Raw genomic sequence first — 16,751 nt, 5'->3', positions numbered from 1 at the left:
GTTAAATGTTGTAAATGTGTTCCCGATGATTTCCAATGAGATGGTCACAGGGTTCTTTGACTTCCTTAGTCACCTTTGACAAATATGCATGATCCAAAGGGATCCAAATAAATTTTCCTCCTGACCTGAGATAGAATGACTCATTATCAGACGTAGGAGTTACAGAGAAAGGGCGCGGGAAGAGAGTAGGATTCTTATGCTATCCCATGGATCCCATTTAGTCTCATTGAATTGGCGACTGGCATTAAAAGCAAATGGTGAATGATGGAGTCCATATACTACCCTCTATCAAATATCCAACTGTTATGAGCCTGAATGACTAGTATTTTTTTCACAGACTTTTTTTTCCCACTCATTTTCCTTATTCTCCTCCCCTCATTGACAATGTTGAAGACAATTGATACAGGAACTGGAGGGGTGATGAGGAGTATTTCTTTACACAGTGAGATGTTGTGATTCGGAATGCACTGTCTGAAAGGGCAATGGAAGCAGATTCAGTCGTAACTTTCAACAACAACTTATATTTATATCACACCTTTAACTTAATAAAACACCCCAAGGTGCTTCACAGGAAGGTTGTAAAGCAAAATTTGGCACAGAGCCACATTATGGGGACCAAAAGATCAAAGAAGTAAGTTTTAAGGAGCGTCTTAAAGGAGGAGAGTGAGGTAAAGAGATGGGGAGATTACAGATTCAGAAACAGATTCAATCACAACTTACAAAAGAGAATTGGATAAATACTTGAAATGGCAAAAATTGCATGGCTACGGGGAAAGAGCGAGGGAATGGGACTAATTGGATAGTTCTTTGAAAATGCTAGCACAGGCCTGATGGGATGAATGGTCACCTTCTGTGCTATATGATTCAGGATCATAGATTCACTGGGATTAACCCTATGTGCAATATAAGGTGTAAAGATTTTCCTGCACTCACTTCGGTAGAAGGGGCGAGGAATTAATATTATGGCAATAGTCTTTCTATTCCATTATTCTTTAACTAGTGCTGCCTATCACTAGCGAAAAAATATAACTTTGACAGACTACCTTTCTGGAAACGTTCAACATGAAAAATGGCAGTTGTGAGGGTCAGACAATGCACATGGTGAATTGTTAACCTGTGTGGCCCCACAATAATTTTTCATAGGATATTTTTGATTTTAGTCAAAGAAAAGTGGAGATGAAATGCATCTGTCCCTGGAGAGCCAGGATTTGTATAAACTTTCCTGTAAGCTTTTAGTTTTGCTAAATTTGTATTGAACCTTGGCTAGACTATATTTCTGTTCTCTTATGTTGCAAAAATGATATAGCGACACTGGCAAAAGTGGAAAAGGTTACTAGATGCAAGAACAATGAACTAATAACTATATGGAAAGGCTGAACAGGTTGGGCCTCTTTTCTCCAGAAAAGAGAAGGCTGTATGGTGACCTGTTAGAGGTCTTTCAAATCATGAAGAGGTTTGTTAGACGTCGAGATGCCGCCACTTGTGTGGGAAACCAAAACTACCGGCTATAAATGTAAGATAGTCACCAATAAATTCATTATGTAATTCAGGAGAAACTTCTTTACCTAGAATGTGTAATGTGGAACTTGCTACCACAAGGCAAATTTCATAGATGTATTTAAGTGAAGCCATATATGCACATGAGGGTGATAGGATTAGAAGGATAGGCTGATAGGGTTAAATGAAGAGGGGTGGGATGAGGCTGATGTGGAACATAAATGCTAGAACAAACTAGTTGGGCTAAATGGCCTGTTTCTGTGCTGTAAATTCGATATTCATAGGGACATAGGAATAGGAGAAGGGCCATTCAGCCTGTTGAGCCTGTTCTGCTATCATTATTCCATATCTCTTGACACCTTTGCCTAATAAAAATTATGTCTGAAATTTTCAGTTGAGCCCTAGTCTCAACAACATTTTGGGGGAGAAAGTTCCAGATTTCTACGACCCTTTGTCTGAAGAAATGCTTCCTGAAGTCACTACTGAATAACCTATCTCTAATTTTAACATTTTGCTCCATACTCTGGACTCCCCGCTCCAACTAGATGTTTCTCTCTATCTGCCCTATCAACTCCTTCAATAATCTTAAACACCACAATTAGATCACCCCTTCATCCTCTATATTCACATTCAGTTGTTTCTGGAATTGATACTTTGGGATGAAATTGTTCTACACCTGTAGCACAAAACAGGCTCATAATGAATTGATAGCTCATTTCATAATGTGCCCGATGCTTTTATCAATTGAAATCATTGGAGTAGAGCTCCAGCAACCAGCTGTGAGTACTAAAATTTTGCCAGGTTGTTGAACTCTGTTGATGACTCCCTCCTCACCAAGGTTTGTAAGGACCTCCAGGAGTGCCTCGTCAGCAATTTGTGCATATTGTGTTCCTCTACTGTAGATCAAATAAACCCAGGAGGAAGCTGGCTGACTCAGGGTGGAGGTGCTACGGTGGTCAAGTTTGTCTTGTTGCCCACCCTCTGGGTGTCCGTGGATCCCGTGCCACCTCCTCTTCCCCAAGGCTGACATAAGAAGATTCCTGCCCCTGGCATCTGGACAGGTACTTGAATGAGCAAGGCATAGAGGGATATGGAATTAATGCAGGCAGGTGGGATTAGTATAGATAGACATTATGGTCGGCATGGACGCGGTGGGCCGAAGGGCCTGTTTCTATGCTGTACGACTCTATGACTCTATGATCTTGGGCCTAGAGCACACTGCACTGCTTGGTGGGGCCCAGATCAGGAATACCGTGAACTGGCCTCCCAGTGCAGGCTGGGTCATAATTGTAATGTAGGAAACATGGCAGCCAATTTGTGCACAGCTAGATGCCACAAACAGCAATGCAATAATGACCAGGTGTTCTGTTTTGTATCATTGACTGAGGGATTAATATTGGCCAGGCCACCAGGGATAACTCCTCTGCTCTCCAATAGTACCATGAGATCTTTTATGTCCACCTGAGGGGGCAGACAGGGTCTCAGTTTCATGTTTCATCCAAAAGACAACATCCCTGAGAATGCAGCACTCCCTCAGTATTGCACTGGAGTGTCAGCCTGGAATTTTGTCTTCAAGTCTTGGAATGGGATTTAAATGCATGATCTTCTGACTTAGAGGTGAGAATGCTACCCACTAATCCATAATTCAGGGAGTTCAGATACTGATTGTTGGCAGGTCATCTGGACATCACTATTGAAATTGGTCCTTTCCTCACCCATGCCCACACACATGCACTTTTCCACAGAATAGCTGTTTGGAACAAGATCCTTGGCTGCTTTTATTACCTTTTCCTCTATCAGCTTTGACCAGCAGAAACCGATAACAAGTCCCCAGCTCTGGTCAGTGAACTGCATGCTAGTTAGTGATGGAACTGCGGACCTCTCTGATCTGTGTGGTTCATCACCCCACTGGACACTCCATTTACCCAATATACTATCATGGAGATGAAGGGAGGAGTGTGTGTGTGGGAATGTGCCCTTTAAGGAATAATACCCCATCAGTATTGAACTGTCCTGCTTGACAACCCTGCCATGAAGTTACAATGGAATAGTCTGAATAATATCATAGTGTTGACTAGAGAACAACACATTCCATTTGAGCTCATAGGGTACTGGCACCTCTCCACAAGGAAGGGTAAAACAGCTGTACTTCTCAATGTACTTCTGATTTCTTTTTTACATCCATATAAATCAATTTTTAGAATTTCTTCATAATGTGAATATGTTGAATCATTCAGATTAAAGTGCAACTTTGCATTATGATGTCAGTGTAAGGAAAGCTAATAAAACAGGTACCTATGCGTCTTAGCTGCATTTTAAGTCAGAGTCTTAAAGGCACAGTACGTTCTGCTCTGGACGCTTTTTGTGTGGAAAAAGATACACACCAGGTGTCATTAAAAAGGAATCATTTATATTTTCCACCAAGTAAAGTCCTTCCCTCCAGAATAACTTTCACTCCAGTGATCTCACTTTTGTCAAGGGAATGGAGCTAAAGTGGGTAAATGGAGTCGAGGTGGAGATCAACCATGATCTAATTACTTGAGGGGCTGAATGGCCTCCTCCTGTTCCTTATATTCCTATGAATGCAAGACCACTACTGATAATGAAGGCCATTTGATTCATCCTTGCTCAGCCATCTAGTGCATTCGTCACCTGGGCATCATATTGCAACCTGAATTGAGTTCATCCAATGTGGCAAAAGAACCAGAGGGGTTTATTCATATTTAGAGATACAGCACTGAAACAGGCCCTTCGGCCCACTGAGTCTGTGCCGACCAACAACCACCCATTTATACTAACCCTACAGTAATCCCATATTCCCTATCTACACTAGGGGCAATTTACAACAGCCAATTTACCTATCACCTGCGAGTCTTTGGCTGTGGGAGGAAACCAGAGCACCCGGCGAAAACCCATGCGGTCACAGGGAGAACTTGCAAACTCCGCACAGGCAGTACCCAGAATTGAACCCGGGTCCCTGGAGCTGTGAGGTTGCGGTGCTAACCACTGCACCACTGTGCCGCCCAGTTGATGTTGATGAGGATAATTAATTTTTTACACCATGAGTTGTTGTGATCTGGAATGTACTGCCTGAAAGGATGGTGCAAGCACATTCAAAAGAGAATTTGACATGTATACTTGATAAGGAAATATTTGCAGGGCTATGGGGAAAGAGCAGTGAGTGGAACTAATTGGAAAGCTCCTTCAAAGATGGGCCGAATGGCCTCCTTCTGTGCTGTTTGATTTTCTGATGATCCCAATTATATTACTCAGATTGGCTTGCATGCTGGTTAGGTGAAGATATTGATATGGAGAAAGAAACAGTTGAGTTGACGGAGAACCATTCAGTCAACCATCAAAAATGGTGGAGTTAGACCAGATTGCAAGGAGAAATTGGTCGGGAAGGTCCTCTTTGTAGTGGTGTTCCAAAATATTGGGACTTTGCCTCCAATACTTCCAAAATATCAACTCAATTTTCTGGGATTCATACCATCAAATGGGAGCCCACTGTGAAATCCTAGTAGCTAGCTGGCTCTGAGGGCATGAGCAGGCTGTGAATTGGAACACTGGTGGGCTACGTTTGAAGGTGTGTAGGTCCCAGAGTGGATGATGTGGAAGTTGCAACAAGGACCTCTCTGTCCATTGTGGGACCCCAGGATAATTGCTATTGTTTCACAGGACCTACTACCATTCTCCCCATATTGGTTCAGGAAGCAGGGGTAGGGTGGATGGGAGTGAATTACCTTAGGGATCCAAGCCCCTCCCTCCCTCCGTACAGACACTTCCATTCAATCAGCAAGGAATGTGTGGTAGTCCCAGCAGAGGCAGCAGGAGGGAATTCCAAATCTGGGCAGTGAGCCGACAGTAGGCTTGCCAACCACAATCCCCAGCATTATCTATCGTGGAGGTGGTGGCATTGTGGTAATGTTGCTGGATTGCAATCTAGAGCCTAGGCTCTGGGAACATGGGTTTGAATCCCACTATGGCAGAGGTGAAGTTTAATTTCAATTAATAAATCTGGAATTAAAAAGCTAGTCTAATGATGACCATAAAACTATTGTCAACTGTTGTAAAACAACATCTGGTTCATTAATGTCCGTTAGGGAAGGAAATCTGCTGACTGCTGTCTGTACCTGGTCTGGCCTACATGTGACTCCAGACCCACAGCAATGTGGTTCACTCTTAAAATGCCCTCTCAAATGGCCAAGCAAGCCACTCAGTTCATGGGCAATAAATGCTGGCCTAGCCAGAGATGCCTACATCCCACAAATGAATTAAAAAAAAAACACCTAACTTTGTCCGTGCTCATGGGGGAGAAGCCTAGCCAATACCTTGTACTCAAATTCATTCTTTCCCAAGGGTTCAAAATCATCTCTCCAAGACACCCACCATCTTCTATCTCAGCCCCTTCATGACTCTACTCCTGACTACCCAACTACCCACTCTGTGTCCCAGGCTTGTTGGACCTGTCGAACTCTCTCCTTCCTCTGGCATTCTCCCCATCCATTTTGAAATCATCATCACTCCCCATTTTCTTAAAAATCCAAACTCAACTTCTTTACCTTTCGCAGCTTTCATTCTATTTTCAACATATTCCTTTCTCTCCAAAGTCCTTGAACACATAGAGTCATTTATGCACAGTTTTCAGCCCATCGAATCCATGCCAACTCTCCACAGAGCAATCCAGTCAGTCCCACACCCCCACTTGATCCCCATAGCCCTGCAAGTTTATTGCCTTCAATTGCCCATCCAATTTCCTGTTGAAATCATTGATCATCTCCGCTTCCACCACCCTCACGAACAGTGAGTTCCAGGTCATTACCACTTGCTGCATAAAAAAGTTCTTCCTCACATTCCTCCTGCATCTCTTGCCCAAAACCTTCAATCTGTGTCCCCTAGTTCTTGTGCCATTCATTAATGGGAGCAGTTTTTCCTTGTCTAATTTATCTATGCCTGTCATAATCTTATACACCTCTATCAAATCTCCCCTCAATCTCCTTTGTTCTAAGGAGAGCAACCCCATCGTTTCCAATGTAACCTTGTAACTAAAATCCCCCATCCCTGAAACCATTCTGGTAAATCTCCCCTGCACTCTCTCTAAGACCCTCACATCCTTACTAAAGTGTGGTGACCAAAACAGAACTCAATACTCCAGTTGGGGCCTAATCAAAGCTTTATAAAGATTCAGCATAACTTCCTTGCTTTTGTACTCTATGCCTCTATTTATGCAGCCCAAGATCCCAATAATTTTCCTAACCATTCTCTCAATATGTCCTGCCACCTTCAAAGATCGATGCACATGCACCCTAGGTCTCTCTGTTCCTGTACATTGTTTCGAACTGTGCCATTAAGTATATATTGCCTCTCCCTAATCCTTCAGTCAAAATGCATTACTTCACACTTGTCAGTATTAAAGTCCATCTGCCACTTGTCTGCCCATTCTGCTAGCCTATCTAGGTCCTGTTGCAGGCAGTTCATATCATCTTCACTGTTTGCCACACCTCCAAGTTTGGTATCAACAGCAAATTTTAAAATTCTACTCTGTATTCCCAGATCCAAGTCATTCATAAATTGAAAAAAAAAAACAGTGGTCCCAGCACTGACCCTAGGGGAACACCACTGTCTGCCATCCTCCACTGAAGAACAACCATTTACCATGACTCGCTGTTTTCTGTCCTTAAGCTAATTTTTTTTTATCCAGTTGGACACTGACACTCCTGTTCCCTGGATTTCAATTTTGTTAACCAGCCTTTTATGTGTTACCTTATCAAAAGCTTTCTTTAAAAAGCCATATAGACAACATCCACCGCATTCTCTTCATCAACCTTCTCGGTTACTTCATTAAAAAATTCAATTAAATTAGCCAAGCATGATCTCCCTTTTACAAATCCTGACATTACTGACATCAATTGACATCTCCTCCACCCCTCCCTGTTTGAACCCTTTTTCATTTGGCTTCAAAGCTCTTACATCACCAAAGTCGCCAATGGTGCCCTGCATGATTTGACCATGGATTTCTATCGCTATTCTCTCTTCTGCCTTTGACTCTATTGACAACTCTAATCTTCTCCATTGTCTCTCCTCTGAGGTCCATCTCCAATGTAATGTTCTCTCCTGGCTCCACTCATACCTGTCCCAACATGGTCACTACAACCCCTCAGATGGTTTTAATTCCTGCACCCGCAAGGTGCCTCAGTGTTCTATCCTTGTTTTCCTCCTATTCATAATCTACATGGACCCCTTCCTCTTCAATTAGTTCTTGCTGAGCCCAATCCATCTATAACCATCTCCCCTTCCTTCAGGCTACATTCAATACTGCTTTGGAACCTCATCATCTTTTTCAATCCCGGTGTGAGATTCCAACACCATGTCTGGCCGATTGTGAAAGCTCCTGTGGAATGATCTTTGTTTTGGTCTCACCTGTCCTCCACCCCCATTGTGGGAGCTCTAATCCACAGCTTCATTGTACTGGCAATTGCTCTTGCTGGTGTTCCTGCCTCTACTCTTCTCAAACTTCAACCAATTCATGACTCTATCACCTAAAGTATCTCTCACACAGTGCCATAAACTTCCATCACCCAAGTCGCAGACTTCCTGAGCCCTGGCAAGTTGACTTTAAAGCATTCAAACTGCTCAACTTGTATGGCCTTGCTCCACCAACCTGAGCAGTCTTTCCTAGAATTTCTCCCTGTCCCTGGTATAAACCATCTGAACCCTTTGATCTGACACTTTTCTCACTGTGTGTTATGCTGTGCACAATATAAACAATTTGAACACCTCAGTATTATAAATTGTATTATAAATACCTGTTGTTTCTGCACCTGTACTTTCCTCCAAAGTTCCACAAAACCCTTGAGCCTAACTCTTGGAAATCCACAGCCTCCCTCTAAATTGTCTCTAAACCTAGTGATCCCTTTCATACTTATGAAAAGAGAGAAAATGGGAACAAGGTAAAAGGCATTAATTGTTATCACGGAAACACAAGTATCCTAGCAATCAGGGATACAGATACAGTGGCAAAGTCTGAATTGACAAGTCATCCCATAGATAAAATAGGAAAAATGTCAATAGGTAACTTGATAAAGTTAAAGAAATAAATAAGTACTAACTTTCAATCAACCTATTAAATTAAAAGTTTATCATTAGATTAGCACATCTGTTCCACAAGGTAATATAGACAGACAAGGAACTGTTTCCTTCACAGGCAATGTCCAGTTCATATCTTTCCAATAGATCAATGGAGAGAGTTTTCCTTTGGTGACTGTGTGTTAATGCTGCCATCAATTTATTGGTAAGGTGTTCTCTGATGTATTGGAATTCAAGAGATGTCATTAGCTGTTTGCCATGGTTCAAGCCCCACTTCAGAGACCTGAGTACAAAATCTAGGCCGGCATGCCAGTGCAGTACTAAGGGAGTGCTGCACTGTTGGAGGTGCCTTCTTTCAGATGATACATTAAATTGAGGTGCTCTCTACCCTCTCAGGTGGATGTAGAGGATTACATGGCATTGCTTCAAATAAGAGCAGGTTTTCTCAGTGTCCTGGCTAAAATCACTAAAAAGAATTATCTGGTTATTATCACATTGCTTTTTGTGGGATCTTGCTGACTATAATTTGCCTGCTGTGTTTCCTATATTACAACAGTGACTACACTTCAAAAGTGCTTCATTGATTGTAAAGTGCTTTGGAACATCCAGGACATTGGACCTGAAAATGCACCCATTCTGTTGATGTGAAGTTACACTTAAATTTCCTGCCAATTTCATTGGAATATGCTCAAATACAAAATGGGCGTAAATCTGTGTAAACAAATAGAGCCCAAGGAAAGCACCAAATGCACACCATATATTCCTTTTTAAATATGAAAATTAAAATTTTGACTCATTCATTCATACACATCACATTTAAGAACCTGCAGTTGGGGAGGCTTTTCAATTTTTAATGTGACATCGACTGATGCCATGAAATGCATTCAGAAAAACAGACAACAGAGAGCAGCTCTCAGTGAGAAAAAAAATGAAAAAATAGTGCAATGAAATGGCAAAAACCTATTTTGTTTCTTGAAAACTGGTTGTAATTTGAAGAAAAGCTTTGAGCAAGTTCAATTTCAGAAAACTTGCATATAAGAGGCTTTGTAACTTGGAGGTGGGGCTATTATAATGGGTGGACCTTCCATTGAGTGGACGGATGGATAGGAAATTGCAAGAGATCATGGAGATTGGGCATTTTATCCTTTTGTCCAAAATTCAACTACCCGTCAGGCCATGTATTGGCACTCAGATCGAGCAATTCTCTGGGAGCAAATAGCGGGAGATTCCAGGCCAGTGGATGGAAAGTGATGTTGGACTTGTTGAGCTGATAGTCCTACTGTGCTAAACTGTGTGTCAATAGATCTAATTTGTACAACTGACCCCATGCAGCCAAGAGAACTAGTCCCTCTGCTGTCCTCTATAGAGATCTGCTTCCCTATTTTACACAGTGGCACTGTTTGTTTCATTTGTTTCTCCATCCCTCCCTTCTGAAGACCTACTTCCTGGGGTGTGGTTCTTTTACCACCTTAGCCCTTTGAAATGTAACAATGCTCCTTTCAAGCTACCTGCCAAGAGTTATAATTGAACAAAAAAACTGTTCAGAATGTATTCCTCAAATAATCCAGCTATCATCCTCTACGCTATGCATAGTTGACCAATGCTTGCTTGCAGGCTCCACTCATCTCTGCTTTGTAGCTCAGATTGCTGATATTTGTTTCACTGCAGGGCTCAAAGAATAGGAATGATGTGAGTATTAATGGTTAGACAAATGATTAATACTATCTCCTAAATTAATTTGATATCTGCCAGCCAATGATTCCAGCCACATTACACAATACTGTGTGTGGATATGCAACACTATTCGCTGTTGTTCAGCAGAGTAGAAACAAGCCGTGTTCTTAAATATTGCATGCTCCAGTTGCTAAACATGCTGATGTTATAAATAAATAATAAACAGACAGGAAAATGGGCAGACAACCGATTGAAAAAGACAGCGATAAATAGGGACAGATAGAGATAGAGACAGAAAGATAGAAAGAGAGACAGACAGACGAAGATACCATTGTTGAAGCACTATTATCAGCACATGGACTTCAGCAGTTCAAGAAGACCCCTCACCGCCTTCTCAAGGCAATGCATGATCGGCAGTAAATGTGAGCTTGCCAGAGACACCCATAAGCCAAAAAAGTTTTTAAAAAAGGATTGAAATAGAGATATTAAAGTAAGGACACATAATTTATTTTACATGGAAATTAAAATATTATGATAATTATTTTAGTTTACAAATGCAAAGTAATTGAAAAATTGTACTGACTCTTGGCTGATATTCTGTTGAATTGCAATGGGTCAGCTTATGATTCTTTTTGCATTTAATTTCCAGTAATGGAGCTAATATATATTCCAATCAATAGTGTTTGCAGTTCCTGGAAGGAGGCACAATTCACAGTCACTGAAAGAAAACAGTAAATGATGTCAAAAGTCTTTATGTTTTGGTAGTTTGTATCTTAAACTTAATACACTTCAGAGACAGCTATTTTAAACAATGGTATATTTATGAGAATAAGGCATTTCATTTGACATTGGTGAATGGATTCATGATCTTTTCATAATGCTGAGTTCATCATTTTTCCAGTTGTGTTCCAAATAAATGATGATCTTAGGTCAGGTGAGCCCAGATACAAATCTGTTAAGATAGCAATGCTATCAGCACTATATTTGGCATCCTGATCTCTATTGGTTGCACTTTAGCCTCTGAGCCAGGAAAGTTCTGAATTCAAACCCCACCTCAGGATTTGAGTTTATAGTCAAGTGACTGACATGTCAGAGCAGTCTTCAGCAAGTGCTGCACTGTGAGAGGTGACATGTTTCATATGAGACAAAAGACGTATTTGCTTTCTTTCCATTTAAAGAAGAGCAAGCGAGATGTCCTGGGTCAACATTTACCCCTCAACCAACATCGCTAAAACTAATATCTGGTGATTATCTCACTGCCATTTGCAGGATCTTACTGTACTTCAATGGCTGCCATGTTTCCCTGCATTACAGCAGTGATGCATTTCCAAAAACTTCATAAGGATGCTTTTGGGCATCCTGAGGTTGTGAAAGGTGCTACATAAATACAAGTCCTTTCTAACTGCTAAAATAACCTGATCAGCGACAGCAGCAGTGGTGGCAGAAAATAAAAGAGAGAGTGAGCAGTGGAACAGTGTGGACCTGTTCAGAGCCAACAACAGCGGCAGAGGATAAAAGAGAGAGCGCTGTGGAACAGCGCAGACCTGTTCAGAGACACCAGCAGCAGCAGGGGCGGGCAGATGGGAGAATAAAAGATAGGGAAAGAGGGAGTGATAGAGTGTGGCAACAGTGTGGACCTGATTGGTGTATTTCCAAAAAACGAAATTTCAATCAGGTTAAGTATAACAGTAAGGGAATTGATAAGAGTATTAGCACAGAGCAGGTCTTCCTTTCGTTTTTGGCCTCCTTGTCTCAAGAGGGTAAGCACCTAGACGTGGTCAGTGGTTTATGGAGCAGCGCCTGGAAAAGCCAATTCTAGAGTGACAGACTCTTCCACAGGTGCTGCAGGTAAAGTTGGTTGTCGGGGCTGTTACACAGTTAGCTCTCTCCTTACACTGCTGTCTCTTTTCCTGCCAACTGCTGAGTCTCTTTAACTCGCCTCTCTTCAGCCCCGCCTTTATAGCTGTCCGCCAGCTCTGGCGATCACTGGCAACTGGCTCCCACGACTTGTAGTCAATGTCGCAGGACTTCATGTCATATTTGCAAAATGTCTTTAAAGCGGAGATATGGACAGCCGGTGGGTCTGATACCAGTGACGAACGCGCTGTGCAATACGTCCTTGGGGATCCTGCCATCTTCCATGCGGCTAACATGGCCAAGCCATCTCAAGCGCCACATGTAGGGTGTACATGCTGGGGATGTTGGCTGCCTCGAGGACTTCTGCATTGGAGATATGATCAGGCCTCTTGATGCCAAGGATTCTCTGGAGACAGCGAAGATGGAATGCGTTGAGACATCGCTCAGGTCTAGAGCAGGGCTCAAGGCATGAATTAAAATTAATAACTTTAACAAGCTATTAACCAGATTCTAAAAGCAGGAATAGAGATTTTTTTTAGATCATGGATGGGAAGCTGCGACCTGTTGATTGCAATTCCTGCATCATGTGCGAACTTCAGGACACTTCATGTGTCTTGGGCGACCACATGTGTAGGAAGTGTCTCCAGTTGCTTCAGATTGAGCTCAGGATTTCCAACCTTGTGGGGCAGCTGGAGTCACTGCGGAGCCTCAGGATTTCCAACCTTGAGGGGCAGCTGGAGTCACTGCGGAGCCTCAGGGAGAATTAGAGTTTCCTGGATCTTACGTTCCAGGAGGTGGTCACCCCACAGGTAGTAAGAGTTCAGGATGGTAGATGGGTGGCCAACTGAAAGAGTAGGAAGAGGCAGGAAGTGCAGGAGTCTTCGGGGTGTGTGCCACTCTCAAACCAGTACTCAGCTTTGGAGACTGCAGGGAGTGACGAAACCTCGAAGGAGTGCAGTCCAGATCATGGCACCAATGGGCAAGGGATTGTACAGCAGGGATCAGCAAAGAGTAGAAAAGCAGTTGTTATAGGAGATACCATAGTCAGGGGTCAGACAGGCATTTCTGTAACCGTCATTGTGAGTCCCACATGATGTGTTGTCACCCTGGTGCCAGGGTAAAGGACATCACGGAGGTGGTGCAGGGGGAAGGGAGTGAGCCAAAAATTGTGGTACAGGTCAGTACCAATGATGTATGCAGGTCCTACAGTTAGATTTTCAGGAACTAGGGAGGAAGTTAAAAAGTAGGACCTCAAAGGTAGTAATATCTGGATTACTTCCAGTGCCATGCACTAGTGAGAGTAGAAATAGGAAGATAGGGAGGATCAATGCATGGCTAAGGGCATGGTGTAGGAGGGATGGCTTCAGATTCTTGGACATTGGGACCAGTTGTGGGGGAGGAGGCACCTATTCAAAATGGACAGGTTGCACCTCAGCAGGACTGAGATCAATGTGCTCAGACATACAAACATACGAATTAAAAGCAGGAGTAGGCCGCTCAGCCCCTCGAGCCTGTTACACCATTCAACAAGATCATGTCCGATCTGATTGTAACCTTAACTCCACATTCTGGCATACCCCCAATAACCTTTCACCCCCCCCACCCCTTGCTTATCAAGAATCTATCTATCTCTGCCTTAAAAATATTCAAAGACTCTGCGTCCACTGCCTTTTGAGGAAGAAAGTTCCAAAGACTCACGACCCTCTGAGAGAAAAAAACATTCTCCTCATCTCTGTCTTAAATGGGTGACCCCTTGTTTTTAAAACAATAACCTCTAGTTCTAGATTCTCCCACAAGAGGAAACATCATGGGAAGGTTCACCATTGTGGTTGAGGAGGGTTTAAACTAAATTGGCAGGGGGATGGGCACCAGAATATAGAAGTAGAAAAGAGGAATAAGGTGTGTAAAGGAATGGGAGAGTTGAATAGTAGTAGAGAAGGAAGTAGTACCATATTAGATAGGGGCAAATGAAGAAGGATTATGAGGAATACAAATTGAAGGTTAGAATGCAAGTGAATGCACAAAGTGTGGTGAATAAGGTTGATCAGCGACAAACACAAATAGCCATATGGGAATATGATGTAGTGGCAATAATAGAAATGTGGCTTGGAATATTGAGGACTGGATGCTTAATATTCAAGGATACAAAATGTTCAAAAAAGATAAGGAAGAGAAAAAGGCAGGTGAGGTAGCAGTCCTGATTAGGGAAGATATTGTAGTGTTGGAAAGGGAGTATGTCCTCGAGGGACCAAAGATATAATCCATTTGGTTAGATTTGAGAAGTGAAAAGGGTATGATCACACTACTGGGAGTATTGTACAGTCCTCCAAATAGTGAGAGAGAGATAAAGGAGCAAATCTGCAGGGAAATGACAGAGATGTGCAAGAACTATAGGGTGGAGATGTTGGGGCATTTTAACAACCCAAATATCAGATTGGATAATATTAGAGTGACGGTAAGGAGGGGGAAGAATTTCTGAAATGTATTCAACAGTGGCGCAGTGGTTAGCACCGCAGCCTCACAGCTCCAGCGACCCGATTTCAGCTCTGGGTACTGCCTGTGCGGAGTTTGCAAGTTCTCCCTGTGACTGCGTGGATTTCCGCCGGGTGTTCCGGTTTCCTCCCACAGCCAAAGACTTGCAGGTTGATAGGTAAATTGGCCATTATAAATTGCCCCTAGTATAGGTAGGTGGTAGGGGAGTTGAGTAAAGGCGGAGATGGGGTAGGAATATAGGATTAGTATAAATGGGTGGTTGATGGTCAGCACAGACTCGGTGGGCCGAAGGGCCTGTTTCAGTGCTGTATAAATAAATAAAAAAAGAACTTCCTTGACCAGTATGTTCTCAGCCCAACTTGGAAGGAGGCATTGCTGGGGAATAAAGTGGGCCATGTGGACCAAGTGTCTGTGGGGGAACACTTAGGTAAGAGTAATCATTGAATAATAAGGTTTAGATTAATAATGAAGAAGAGCAAGGAAAAATCTAAAGTAGAATGTCTAAATTGGAAGAGGGCTAACATCAATGGGATGAGAGCGGTTCTAAATAGGGTAAAATGGAACCAAAGAGGGACAGGAAAAACTGTAATGGAACAATGGGTGTTCTTTAAGGAAGAGATGTTTCATGTACAGGCGAGGTAAATTCCAACAAAGGTGAAAAGTAAGGAAACCAAAGCCAGGGCTCCCTGGATGACAAGAGAGATAGAGAATATGATGAAACAAAAAAAGAGGATTTATGATGCATGTCAGGTGAATTCTTCAAGTGAGAACAAGCCAAATACAATAAGTTGAGAGGGTAAGTGAAGAGGAAAATAAGGCTGGCAAAGAGAGAATATGAGAATAGAATGGCAGTTAACATTAAAGTGAACATAAAAATCTTCGACCAGCATGTAAATAGTAAGTGGGTAGTAGGAGGTGATGTGAGCCCTATTAGGGACAAAGAAAATGATATACACTTAGAGGCTCAGGGTAAGGCCAGAATTCTTTTAATAAGTACTTTGTATTGCTGTTTACTAAGGAAGAGGATGATGACAAAATATTGGTGGAAGGGGAGATGGTAGAGGTAGTAGATGGGGTACAAATTATTAGGAAGGATATTCTGGAAAGGCTGGCTGTATTTAGAGTGGATAGGTTGCCTGGTCCAGATAGCTTGCATCCCAGGCTGCTCAAGGAAACAAGAGTGGAGTTAACAGAAAGGCTTGCCATAATCCTATCAGTTTTTTTGATGCATATATAAATAACTTGGATTTTGGAATACAGAGTAAAAATTCAAAATTTGCCAATTATACCAAACTATTCAGTTGCAGAATATTGTCACAGACCTGAAACTTTAACTGTGCTTCTGCCAGAGTTGCTGGATGTTTCCAGCATCTTCTGTTTTTAATTTCAGTTTTCCAGCATCTTCAGTGTTTTGCTTTTGCAGAATATTGTGCTTCGATTTGGCTCAGTTATTGCACACTGAGCTGGCATACACTCAACTGAATGCCTTATGTCAAGTGCTTTGCACAATCCATTTCGCTCACATGGTCATTAGTCATCTACAACATAGCACCTTCGCATTTTCGCCATTCAGGTGAACTAGAGAAATAGGCGAATAGACTCCTTGACAAAATCATGTCAGTTTGATTTATTCCATCAATGGTGCAACTCTCTTCAAGACTCAAAATGTGGTTGAAAGTTCGTAATTTCGTTGACTTTCTCTTACAGACATGAGCATTGGACAACAGCTACTCAAATAAATCAGCATATTTTCTCAACACTACAGAGCATCAACCATGATTCAACTGGAGGATGTGCCTAATCAAAACTACGGACAGCAACTGAATCAATGTAATAAAAGCAAAATACTGCGGATGCTGGAAATCTGAAATAAAAACAAGAAATGCTGGAACCACTCAGCAGGTCTGGCAGCATCTGTGGAAAGAGAAGCAGAGTTAACGTTTCGGGTCAGTGACCCTTCATCGGATCTGACAAATATTAGAAAAGTCACAGGTTATAAGCAAGTGAGGTGGGGGTGGGGCAAGAGGTAACAAAGGAAGTCTGGATTGGACCAGGCCGCATAGCTGACCAAAAGGTCACGGAGCAAAGGCAAACAATATGTTAATGGTGTGTTGAAAGACAAAGCATTAGTACAAATTAGGTGT

The sequence above is a fragment of the Heterodontus francisci genome, chromosome 13 (assembly GCF_036365525.1).
Source record: "Heterodontus francisci isolate sHetFra1 chromosome 13, sHetFra1.hap1, whole genome shotgun sequence".
In the NCBI taxonomy this organism is placed as follows: domain Eukaryota; kingdom Metazoa; phylum Chordata; class Chondrichthyes; order Heterodontiformes; family Heterodontidae; genus Heterodontus; species Heterodontus francisci.
This window is presented reverse-complemented; position numbering follows the sequence as displayed.